At 36.4% G+C, this 12,786-nt stretch overlaps 1 protein-coding gene and 1 long non-coding RNA gene across 5 annotated transcripts in view; both read left to right on the top strand.

Annotated features, from left to right (window-relative positions):
• The window catches only part of crp (transcription factor cropped), a 223,743-nt gene that overhangs the window by 59,548 nt on the left and 151,409 nt on the right, over positions 1–12,786 (top strand). The gene's annotated exons all lie outside the window — the stretch shown is intronic.
• Positions 5,559–7,375, top strand: LOC116425381 (uncharacterized). Its single transcript, XR_004234675.2, has 3 exons — positions 5,559–5,693; positions 7,191–7,270; positions 7,335–7,375. It is a non-coding gene; the product is annotated as an uncharacterized LOC116425381 (long non-coding RNA).

Here is a 12,786-nt window from a genome sequence, read left to right as displayed (position 1 = left end):
CACGCGCACGAGAAGTTGTCTAGACGTGTTCTAATCGAACGATGCCCGATAACAAGAGGATTTTCCCGCGAGTGTTTCACGCAGACCCGTGGAAATTTTTGCATGGCCCGAAGGGAAAGTTAAGATGACGGCTCGTGGTTCGTTCGGTTCTTAACGAACAAACTAAAAAGTCGGCGCAACCGCGTACGTCATCGTGAGAACGTTCCTTCCATTCTCAGGTTCAAACCTGATCCGAGAGAAAGCTGGTTTGATCACGCTATACTAGCCGGCACTCGTGCCACTCCGAATCGAATGATGTCTTGAACCAATATTGTTGCGAGTCCATGTTGTCCGACGGAGTTGCGTGAAATCTGATTTGATTGCTAAGCCTGTGAGCTTTTATTTACGCAGTTATTTACAAATTCGTTATTTATATGTGACACATATAATTATTTATAAAGTATTAATGATATATATATATATATATATATATATATATATATATATATATAATAAATACATATATATATATATATATAAAACATATTAATAACGAATTTAACGTAAAAAAAGAAATATGCAATTTAACATGATAACACTTAGAGGCACACAATTTTAAAGAAACAAAAGACTCGATCTGCACGATAATAGTACAAGAGGATATTCGTAATTTCAATTAAGTTTGGCGGTTTAAAAGATATCCTACCATGTATTAACTGTAAAAAAATGGGACAATTATGAACCTATCCAATCCCATAGTGTTAATCTGATGATTTTATTGCAATTTATTAGTGTTTTATAATTAATTATATATATAATGACGAATTCATAAATTATTATTATTTATTATTTATGAAACACTTATAAATTTGTAAATTGCAATAAAATCATCATAACACGTTAAATTGCACGTTTCAATTGAAATTTAATTACACATTGTCTACCTTTCTTTTTATTCCTCTGTCTGCAGCAAATTGCTGCAGATAATTCGCACAACAGGAATTGACTCGCGAATGCTTTCACGTGACTCGTGAATTATTGCGTACTGTTCAACGTATTTTTCAATTGGAAAGATTGTCAGAGATTTTATATACCCAAATAATATGTTCGGTTACATAATCACTCGGTTTTACACCAGCGAATTCATTTGATTAGACTGTTCAGTTAGAATTAACTTCGGAACGATGTTAGACGAATCGAAGACAGTTAAAATATTTCGGAACAATGAATATTAGCATACTTGCGAAACGCTAAGAAGCTTATCATTAAAAAAAAATTCTCATTCCTATTATCTACGATCGTGTATATTTTTATTTCATTATATTGTATTCTACGATGAGGATAAAGCATTTTATTTTGAAATGGAATACCATTGTACCCGTCGAGCAAGTTGTGTCTCGGGACGAGCGACCAGCGTGTAAAGAAACAGGTCAGTCGGTGTAACTGATTGTGAGTTTTATGATGCTCCGACGTGTGTATACAGGGTGTCTTGTAACTGGAAATCAAGGAGTGATTCCATATGAACGAACAAGTCGAACGTGTTGAATGCAATTTATTTCTTTGGCAAAAAAATATTATTTGACATCTTTTATGTATTTTTTTTGACAGAACGATGTTATTTACTATTTAAACATTAATTACAAATTACATATCAATAGGAAAACTATTGATACTGATTACAAATTAATAGTAAGATTACCTTTGATAGTAATTAATAACAATAATACAACTTCGTTGCATGCAATAATAAAGTTTTCCATTTGTGCAAAGAGATTATAATATATTTTTTCAAATTCAAGTACAATAATACAAGTAATTTGCTTTTAAGAAACGCAAGAAGAATGATCTAAAGTGAAATATTTAGTATTGTATTTGAAATTACTAAATAAATATTTAACTACATTAATATTACTGAAGTCTGTTTGAAACTATAAAAGGTCAGAGAATCCTTTGAGCTTCGTACATACATATTACATGTACGAGAGCCCGTCGATAGTATTGATCGTTTGATCTAGCATGACGTAAAGAGAACGCGTGTGATCACAGGATGTACGTTTACAATGACTTATTTTACTCTATATGAAACCATTATTTTGGTTTCCGTAACAGGATGGCAAATTTAATTGACGAGAAATTCTTCGTATATATAATAATAAATGAATTACTATAAAATATCAGAATCACGTATTGTTACCTTTTAAATCCTTTAAGAGAATTAAGAGGTAACAATACGTGATTCTGATATTTTATAACAATTCTTTTATTTGCCAGTTAATGATGGATACGTTGGCACGCTTTTCTAAAAAAAATTGATGAACGAACCTTAAACAATTGAATAATAAATTTTGATAATGCGGAATTGAATTGAAGTAATTTAATATTTTACTCACTAACAAAAGGTAATAAGATATCAAATAATAGATCTCATGCTTTTCACTGAAAAAAATGAAATCGAATATTTAAGTCGTTGAGCAGTTAATGCTGGTAATGGAAAGCAAACAGAAATTGCGAAGCAACCAGAAATGGAAGGCTATAGAATTCATATTTTTCCTGTTCTCATTAAACTACGAATTATTTGAATTATCAAATATTTTCAATCATAATTGCTTCCATTTATTAGTTTGATAAAATGAAGGAAATACAAAATTCAAGAAATGTATAAATTTTTATATAGAAAACATTCTAAATTATAATCAATAAATGAAATTTGAAATAAACAAATAAACATTATCGCAGATAAAATGCGCATTACGTGCTTAATCCATTGACTTATAATTTATTACAACATAATTAATTGTATGAATCAACACAATTCATCGATCTTCAGAAGAGCGAGAAAAAATATTCCGTTCACATGAAACGTTTCGGCTAGACGTATTTAACACTCAAGGGGCTAAATAGGCCTGAGCAAGCTGAAAACAATTACATCAATAACTCGTATAGATCACATTAAAAAGTCTACAAAGAGATAACAAAGGGTAAGAAAGAGCAACAAAGAGACTAACGTAAAAATGTGACGCATATATTGAGGGTCGAGTGTAATAGAAAAATTGTGTTTGCAAGCTGCGATCCCTTCGCGGGGTTCACAAAATATTCTTTTTGCTGGGATTGTCGGTCAGCCTCTCGGCGTGTTTCTGCGTACGACATTCCAGCCGGCGCGGCGCGGCGTGGGCGGGTCTGCCGCGCTCCGTGTTTCGCGGGTATCACGCGATTACGTTCTCCCCGGCCATTAGGTCAGCCGCGAAAGAATGCAGAAGGGAACTCGTTACCTGCGGAATGTCGATTATTGATTTTACAACGACCGTTATCGGAATCGGACGCAGTTTGTTGCACGTTCGCGTTGCCAGCCGTCCTGCCGATCTGGATCGACGCGCGCGAGATATTATTCTTCCCGCGCGATCCGCTAAATCTGTCCGCGTACGAATTTAGACGACCCAGGGATTTAAGGGGAAACAAGTGGTTCCGCATATTTATAGCCGCGGCACAGTAATTTTCGAAGAAAACGTATGGATGCTTTTTTATATTAGGCTGCGACTGAAGACGCCCGCGGGACACAACGAAGGTGAGAATTAGTTTTACAGTGGAAATACCGTATCAGTGAAAATAACTGGTTTCGGTTTTTTTGTTTCACAATTATTGATATCTTTATAGTATTGAATATTTGAAATGATTTTGAAAATAAATAGTTCCGCCTGAGTATTATGATAGCCGTCTGAAGAAACTGAAAGTAATCGGTTGTTACGATTTTGGTAGGGATTATTTAACTTAGTTAAACTTTTAGTGTTAACAGTAGAACTACCGAGCATTTAATACGATTGCTATGTAATCTCTGTAAAAATTGTAACAATAAATTATTTTCGGTTTCTTATATTATATATTTACTATAGTATATAAGTGAAATTATTTATCTTTAAAATTATTTAGGATATTTAACACTTTTCAGATGTCAGTAACTGTGAAATAAAGAAACCCGTCATTTTGACAATAGTTCTAGTGTTAATGAACGAAGTCATTTGTTTAAAAGAAAGGATACATGTTTTGGTGTTTTCGATAATAATATTGGAAGGTAATAAGTTTGCTGAAAATGTTTATAACCTTCAAGTTGCATGCTTTTTGTGCTATTTACCCGAAAGAATAATAATTGATAGTAGACAGTAGAGTATCATTTATATTCGATTAATTTTACTTCAAGTCTCGAGACTGATACGGTATTCTCAAATGACAACCAGTTTTTTTTCTAAGATTACTGATTCATCGTTTGAAAAGGAAATGTAAAGTAGTAATAATTTCTTAAGGATTTACATTTAGTCAGAATAAGGCCAGCGACTGACGTTCATTCCTAGAAATAATCGTTATATTCATTGTTTCTGTGATAATTTATTTGTCTTGCCATTAGGTTGTAACATAAATAAGCTCTGTTGCAAGTACAAGCGTGTTCTAGCTCCAAGAATTTAGTTCTGACTCATCGCAAGTACGTGTAACCGTGATTAACAAGATGCTACTTGTGGTCAGTTTAAAATCAGGATTGCTACTTTACTACTTCGTGAGACTAATAATAATAGAAAAAGAATGTCGAATGTAACAGAACTTATTTATGTTACAACTGAATACATCCTGTTGATTATTCTTTGAAATGATTACTCGGATCATTCGAGACCAGCTGACCGTCACCTACATACAGGGTGACGCAGTTCATCAGGAACTTCACTTGTCACTCGAAATCGAGTGATACGACGGTCAACGTATTTTAAATCAAATAAAATCAATGTTTTTCTTTTATCTGAGCTTATTTTAAGATGGCCACATTAACAATAAAGTCGAAATCAATGTTGTTCATTGCATATCGAACAAAATAATTGTTTTGTTATTATTATCATTTTAGTCTTCAAAGAAAATAGGTACTCGCAACGAATAGAATTTTTTTTTGCTTCCATACGAATAATTAATCTGTTGTTAGTCTAAAATTAGTTTATGTGTAATTACTCCATGCCTAATTAATCCGAGTATAATGAATATATTCGTATTTTTAGTCTTACTCGCTGTTTACTCCTAATTTGCTTATTCATTTATGACGGAGACATGAAATTGTGCAACAATACACTTGGAAATGTAAATGGAACTATAATTACATTCGTTGTTAAGTAAATCACTACATATCGTAATTATCCTTCATTAATCCTGCGTATCTATGATCAAAGTATCGCCCAGTTAACACATTAACAGTAAAATAACTAAAACTATTCCTCATTATCCTAACGTATCCATGATCAATAAATCATCCAGTTTGAACGCGTGAATGATATCGTAAAAAATGTCATTAATCCCTATAACGGCGAGGAGTTCGAGGAACGATCAAGAGGTAGCAATCGACGCGTGTAACGCAATTACCGTTTCCTCCGACGTAAATCCTCTTTCGGCTGGCGAGACAACTTCTCCGTTGGCCGGCAGTGCGCGCTGCGCGGTGGTTAAAATACGATAAAATTGGATTATAATGTATAGAAGCGCGCGGGCAGCAACAAATGGCCGGTTCCGATTCCGCAGTCAGTCACCCTCGTTTATTGTGGCCGGTATATCGCAGGCCGGCCGTTGCAGAGTCCACCGGCAATAACATCAGCGCTGGTTATCGTGGCGAAAATAGGGTCAAGTACAAGTTTTACGAGCCTAGCCTGCAGACAAGGCTTCGGACCGCTTTCAAAACCGACTATTCAATCATGGTACGAATGAATTGCCGGCCACTTTGGGCTGATTTGCTTGCTCGATTAACCCATTTGCATCGTACGGTGCAAAATGAAAAATATTTCAATTTCACCAAGTTTTTGTCATTCCGTTTAAATACTATAATATTTTATCAAGTATTTTGTGAAGTATTTAAATGGAGGAAGAAATTACTGCGTATATTTTTATTCAATATTTTGCATTATCTTATTTTTATCTTTCCGGTGTAACAAGTAATTTTTCGGATTGAATTTCTACCCTTTCCATCTTCCAAATGCGTTTTAATTCGTTTCGTGCTTGTTCCTTCGATTAAACGAAAAGTGAAAATGATTCTTTTCTTTTGCAAAATTTTCTTCTGTTTTGTTTTGTTTTGAATGAAAAATTAGATTGATCGGGTTGTATTTCATTGAACCGTTTAAACTGTTAACCGAGTATTTAGAGCGTAAACATTCGCGGAGATGTGACCCAAGACGAATAAAATTAATATGATAGACGTTTCGCAGCGATGAACGTTGGTAGAGTATGGTCTCTGTTATTACGGATTTTATGATTCATCGAACTGCGAGAATTATTGGTCGAATAAACAAGAAGTGAAAGAGTCGCTCAAAGATGAAGTCGAACATGCGTGGAGAGTTAAATCTTTCTGTCCCGGTTAACGGGTTAACAACGCGTCGCAACATTGTAGTAATAGGGGACGGTCGTCGCGTGAAACACGTTTACTGTTGCAGTTTCAGGTCAGTTGGTTTTTATAGAAAGTGCGTAATTGTTTTTCGTTTCTGCTGATGTTCGTGATACTTCAGTGTCAATGAAGTAGGCCGAGACATCAGTTTTTTAAGACTTCTTGAACCGGTTGAAGTTCTTTTTACGCGTGTTTGTGTGTTATGACGCTTTGCCTGTAAATCTAACCCTTACAAAAAGGTTGCTTGTTTCTCTTAGATAAAACCTGAAGATGACATTTTTTAACTGGATTTAAGGGATATCATATTTTTCATGACGATAGTGATAAATTCTTAGTTACTACATTAACATGGTAGACGCAGTTAATTTCTTTCTTCATTTTAACGATATTTCTACCATGTTTTTCATAGAAACAGTGTTAAGCTAGAGGGTTGACTAAATATTTTCATAATTATTGCTGTTTAAAGATTTGTACTAGACTTCTGTTCTTTTCTTTTCTATGAAGTACTGGAAAACAATTAGAATATATAAGATGACTCTTGTAAACAATGTGTCACCCTTGTCCTATGATAAACCGTACTTGATAAACCTACTTTATCGTTGACAGTTCCTTAAAAAAAGGGAAGAACTCCATACTCATTCTATATTTAATTTATATTCAAACAAAGCAACTAACACTGATATTTGATATCACACGGCAAAGTGTTAAGTTTATGTAAAAAATAGTTAACCAGTTAATTGCGTTCGACGAGTATGCACGTCATATTAAAATCAAAATGATACTACATCTTTCAACGATAAATTACTTATTTTTTCAGATAAACATGTCATTCTTCGTCGTTTTGCTTTAGATTTTCGTTCGAATATATTATAGGTGCATTTGGCCTGCGTTTCGCAAGTATACATTTCATTATTTGATTTGATTGTGGGCAATATCAGAAATTCTTGACGTTAAATTCCAGAGTTAACAGGTTAATAGGCTTAAATAATTTTCAAAATAAACGACTCCTATCTTTGCTGCGAAAGAATCAGCGGCAATACAAAACGCTCAAGATTCTCGTGGCAGAGTCGACGCGTTAAATCCGCGAATTTCGGTAAGCGGCAGTGAGAACAACGTCAACGACAACGGCGAGGAGAAGGATGACGAGAATAACGGCCGGGCAGCCAGCTCTCGTGAGTTGCGGTCGCATGCCGCGCGTATACGGTTTCAGATCGACGGATAGACGAATGAGAAAGGATGGACAAACGGACAAGCCGAGCAAGCGGCGGGAGCGGAGTCAGACACCACATAGCCAGACAGTGAGTGCCGTGCTATTTTCAGGCCGCAGTTGTCTACCACGTTGGCAACCTAACCTTACTTAATCCCAACCTCAACCTTTCCAGCCGACCGAAGACCCCTTCCATCGTTTTCCCTTCCCCCGCTCTTGCCTCTTTCTCGCTTCTTCCTCTTCATCGTTGTCCGTTTCTCTTCGCGGCCTGACGTCGTTCCTCTTCTTCCGCCGAGACGACCGATTTCTGTCTGCTCTTCAGACCGTACAGTGTTTTGCACCGTACTGCATTACGATCGAGTATATTATTTCCTGAAATGCTGGGAAGGTTTTTTCTAAAGGAATGGTCATTGTTTTGTACATTTTGGTCGAAAAATCAATTGTTTGATCTTGTTTTTGATCGAGGATCTTTTTTTGGTAATATTCATGTTTAATGATTCGAATAGCGATTTTTTTTCGGTTTTGGGAAGTAGGGAGCCTTAGGAGTGTTACGGATAATCACCGTGGAATTTGAAATGGTTTTATAAGTGGGATGTTTTAAAAAACGGTATGTGGTTTGAAATATTCCTTTCCATCTAATGTGGCTGAAACTTTGAAAAAAGCTGTAACTTTGTAGCCTATGGATATAAGCGTATGGATTACAAAATTATCCGAGAATTGATGAAATTTCAATGTGATGAAATTAAATGTAAGTTGTTTATCCGATTTTCAATGTCGTTCCTGGCAAGTGACATGAATTACAATCATCGGCAACGAGGTACCATTTTTCAAACATTATTTATTTAAACAGCATCAATATCCACTAAACAAACACAGAAGCAGTTTATCTATCCGAATGTAAAATCATTAACACTGTTTGGTTTTGGAACCATTTGACCAGGCTGACCCTTTAAACGAATTATTATCTTCTCGTTCTGTGTAAGATCGTCTAATCGAGAGGTTAGACAGTGTGACTCTGATACGTCATAATGGTACGCGGTATTAACTCCGTGAAACGTTTTCAGAACGTTATATTTCTCAATAAATAAATGCATGTATACAGGACATTTCTTTCGTAAAGTCGGCGAAGAAAACCGCGTGTCCCGTGGATGAACTTGATGCGCGCTCAGCTGGGAATGCGATAACCTTGAAGACGCAGACCGCCGCGTGTGTTATTGACTACTTCTTGCAGAGCAACGTAGGAATGCGATGTCTACACCCCCTCTATCCCTCCTTTTCCCCCTCCGCCGCGTCGAACTCGAGACCTCATTGTTCTGGTATCTAAAACCTAGGACAGATAGTCCCCAGGCTGTTGACTTCTGACCCCGAGTTACGTTACCATCATCGTAACCCTTTTATCGTCACCTTTGACATTATGAACTTTAAGGTAACAGTCCGTTTTTCGACAATTCGATCGACGAACATTTTAACGCGGAATAACACACCTACTACGTTGTTTGAAAATTGTACCTCGTAATTTTGTAAGTTTATAGTCGGTCAAACAAAAATGGCACGTGGCAATTCCAAGTTAATTCTTGGTATTATTACATCTAATATTATAATATTTTCATACAAATAACATTTTGTTGGCGCTGCTTAATTTGATATTACTCAATTTTGGATATTGAAATATGGAAAGTTGACGAACGCGTAATTACGAAGGAAGTGTGAAAATCTTACCATAATAAGGAAAAAAATTGATTATTGGCAACCGAGTATGCGTTCCGAAATTTTCTCTTACATAACTTTCCTCTTGAAAATTCGACAAAATTGCTTCGAATTTCCATTTTTGGAATCTTCTTACGCTGATCTCTGCTTTGAAGGCGAAGAATTTACGCAAAGACATCGCAGAGGTGTTTGCCTCTAAAGAATGTTCTCAAAAAATAGAGTTCTCCAAAATTGATCCCCAACAAACAAACTCCTCCAAAATTCTTCCGCAAAAAGTAACACTTATCCAGACTAAAATTTAGCGAGACCCAGACATTTCAGTTGACAATACAAGGATTAAGTGAAACAAAGAAAAACAGATTTTCGTGTTACCGAGGATCCCTTCTCTCCTGGTGAGACAGCTGTGTACCCGCGGCGCGGCGGAAGGGAGTCGTCCTGGTTCTGATCGGGGCGGCCGCGTTCAAGGCCGTAGAAAAAGCCGAGGCACGCCGCAAATGCAACCGCAACGGCACCCAACGAGATTCTAACGCGATAGGTAGAAACCCCGCGCCACGGTTGCACCGTTCGTTCCTTCGTCCCTCTTCTTGTTCTCCTCTTCCTGGCAGCGTCTTCGCTTCTCAGTCATCGCATCGACTGGGTACCCTGTGGTAGGTCGATTAGGTGTATCGAGGGGGACACGCGAGATCGGTGTCCCTTGAAAATCTCCGGAGGGAGAAAAGAGAAACGCCGCGGAGAACCGCTGCCCGGCCCATTGGCCAGAAAATCTCGCGCCGAAAACCAGTTTCGCGAAACTGCACCGGCAACCTCGTTATCTGAACTCGAGCAACCACGGTTTCGTCCCTGCGCACCACACTGCCAGGCTAAGACCAACCGGTTTCGTTCATGCACGCCTCCTTGGTATTTTAACGTCCTCCGCTTCTTTCATTCCTACCCCCGCCGCTCTCCCGTCTGCAGCCCCTTCGGTTCTACCGCCTTCCTCGCGTCACCCTTTCTCCGGTTCTTTTGCAACGTTTCCGAGGGAGTAGCGTATTAACCTATTTGCATCACATGTCGGAGGGCAAAATATTTTATTATTAGAGAATGGTCTTTTTTTATATTGTGTTCGTGTAATCAAAGTGTTGTAAGAACTACTTTATATCTATGAATATAGGTTTATTAGAAATTAATTTCTGTATTTTTCGCGTCTCCCTTTCTTCGTTTTTTTTGCAATGTTTCCGTGGGAGTAGCGTATAACCTATTTGCATCACGTATCGGAGGGCAAAATATTTTATTATTGGAGAAAGGTTTTTTTTATTGAGTTCGTGTGACTGAAATACTGGTAATTTTATAGTTGAAAATAATTTTCTAAAATTGAATAATGAACTTGATAGATATAGAAATGACCGGCAGAAAGTACTTTGAAAGTAAGCAATGAGAACAGAATATTCTTGCACCGTATGTAACATTTTTACATATTTGCGCTCGAAAGGTGTCTGAATTTTACTGCGTGAGAAGAAAGCGATAAAATCCCTTGCAATTCTTTTTTAAATATCAAACGTTTCTTTTATGTTATTCCATTATATTTTACATTAAATATGAAACTTTATAGTCCATGCCGAAATAGACAAAAACGCGATTCTTAAGTAATTTCTTTATTTTCGAAAACAATCTTATAAATATGTAAACATAATTATTCCTATTTTAATAATAAGCAATATATAACTGTACTTATATCAGCATAATTATTTCTAATTTAATAATAATCAGTATCTAACAGTAAACATAAACGTATTCGTTTCTCATGTAAAGTAACACATCATAAGAATATAATTGTAACACTTTCGCGTTATAGAGAAAATGGCGAACGGAAAGAAAAAGAAATTCGCGCGGAATGTCGGTTCACACGGCGATTCCGGTGAGATCGCACGTTTGCGCCGCACCGACAACACTCCACGGTCTGCGATTAAAGGTTAATCATCGAAATTAAAACGCAAATATTACTCCGTAATTTGTACCAATTACCGGTCGGTTATTCGAACCAGTGTTTCTCTTCGGTGATTCGTTTCAAGTGTTACAGCTATTAATTTTTATTTACTCGGCATGAGAAACTTCATGGAACATCGCGGATCGTGACAAAAAACAGCTAATTACGTGTCGATGAACATCCTAAAACGTCTTATCTAACGTGATTATAATTCCGATGATCATTTCCTTTATTTAACTTCACGTTAGATTGTTTTTTAAAAAAATTTACGATAGTAATTATTTTTATACGCGTTTCCTGTAATTTCCTGTAACAAACACGGGTACCGTACGCTTTTCGTCCCGATTGAAAATCATCTGCACGATTTTGTCGATCGTTCGATAAAACGAAACGGGGTTGTCTTCCGGCGCGAGCGCAATTATGTAAAATTCTGTGATGCTGGCATCGATCCCATTTATTTTTATGTTGCCGCCACGTAATTTCTTTGAACGATGTTGGAAGGGTGGAATATCGCCGTGATGCGCTGGTAATCGTCACGATAATTTCCGCGATCCAGCTACCAAAAATCTAAAAGTTCATCGAAAAATCGAAAATTTTCTGCTGAATGTTATGTTGATGACCGTCAAGAATTCACGTCTCGATGATAATTATAAATCTTTTCGACAGCCAGAACGATTGGACGTTCATTTCTTTCCTTATATCAGCTTGTAATTTAAATGAGTTTCGTTACAAATATATACCTGTTTTCATGTTGAGAATTTTGTTATTGCCGATATTCGGTGTTCGAAATGAATTATACTTATAACGTAAGCTGAATTCCTGTTTCTTTTAATAAATGATAGTGCAGATGGGAAGGAAATCGAAATTGAAGGTTCGTTAAAGTTCAGTAAATCGGAATCACGATTATTTCTAGACAAGAATATCACATTAACTGATAGAAGAGGAATTAATTATTAATTCATAATATACTTCAACAAATAATTCAATAAATATAAAATTAACAGACATATATTCACGTATAATCTTACAGTTGCATAATTAACATACGACATTAGATTTTCAAAATTGTTTCGATAATTCATAAGTCCTTAACTATTAAATATACAAAAATTAAACGTTGCAAACTATAGATATGTAACTTTGTCATTACAAAGTGAAAGCACAACGGGGTATCCACTGACACAACAAAAGAGGCAAATTTTTCAACAGTTATACGTAAGAATACTTAAGAAATTTCCGAAGGGAATTCATAATCTGATGCACATTTATCGCGAACTAATAAATTGTTATTCAATGCATTGCTGTACATTGGCAATTTTCCTTCGAGCTGTGAAATCGCGTTGTGCACGCGGACGCAGCCGTTCGCCGGAAGATAGCAGGGAAGGTCAGTATACCTTAGTACTGAGAAAATGGATAATAATGGGACGTCGAAGATTCGGGAAACACGTCTGAATTTACTATGGTCTGCGCGTGTGGATAGCGGTCGGCCATTAACAAACAATTTCTCCTTGCCACGGTAAGGCGTATAGACACCGC

Source organism: Nomia melanderi, chromosome 4 (assembly GCF_051020985.1).
Source record: "Nomia melanderi isolate GNS246 chromosome 4, iyNomMela1, whole genome shotgun sequence".
Taxonomy (NCBI): Eukaryota; Metazoa; Arthropoda; class Insecta; order Hymenoptera; family Halictidae; genus Nomia; species Nomia melanderi.
This window is presented reverse-complemented; position numbering and strand designations above follow the sequence as displayed.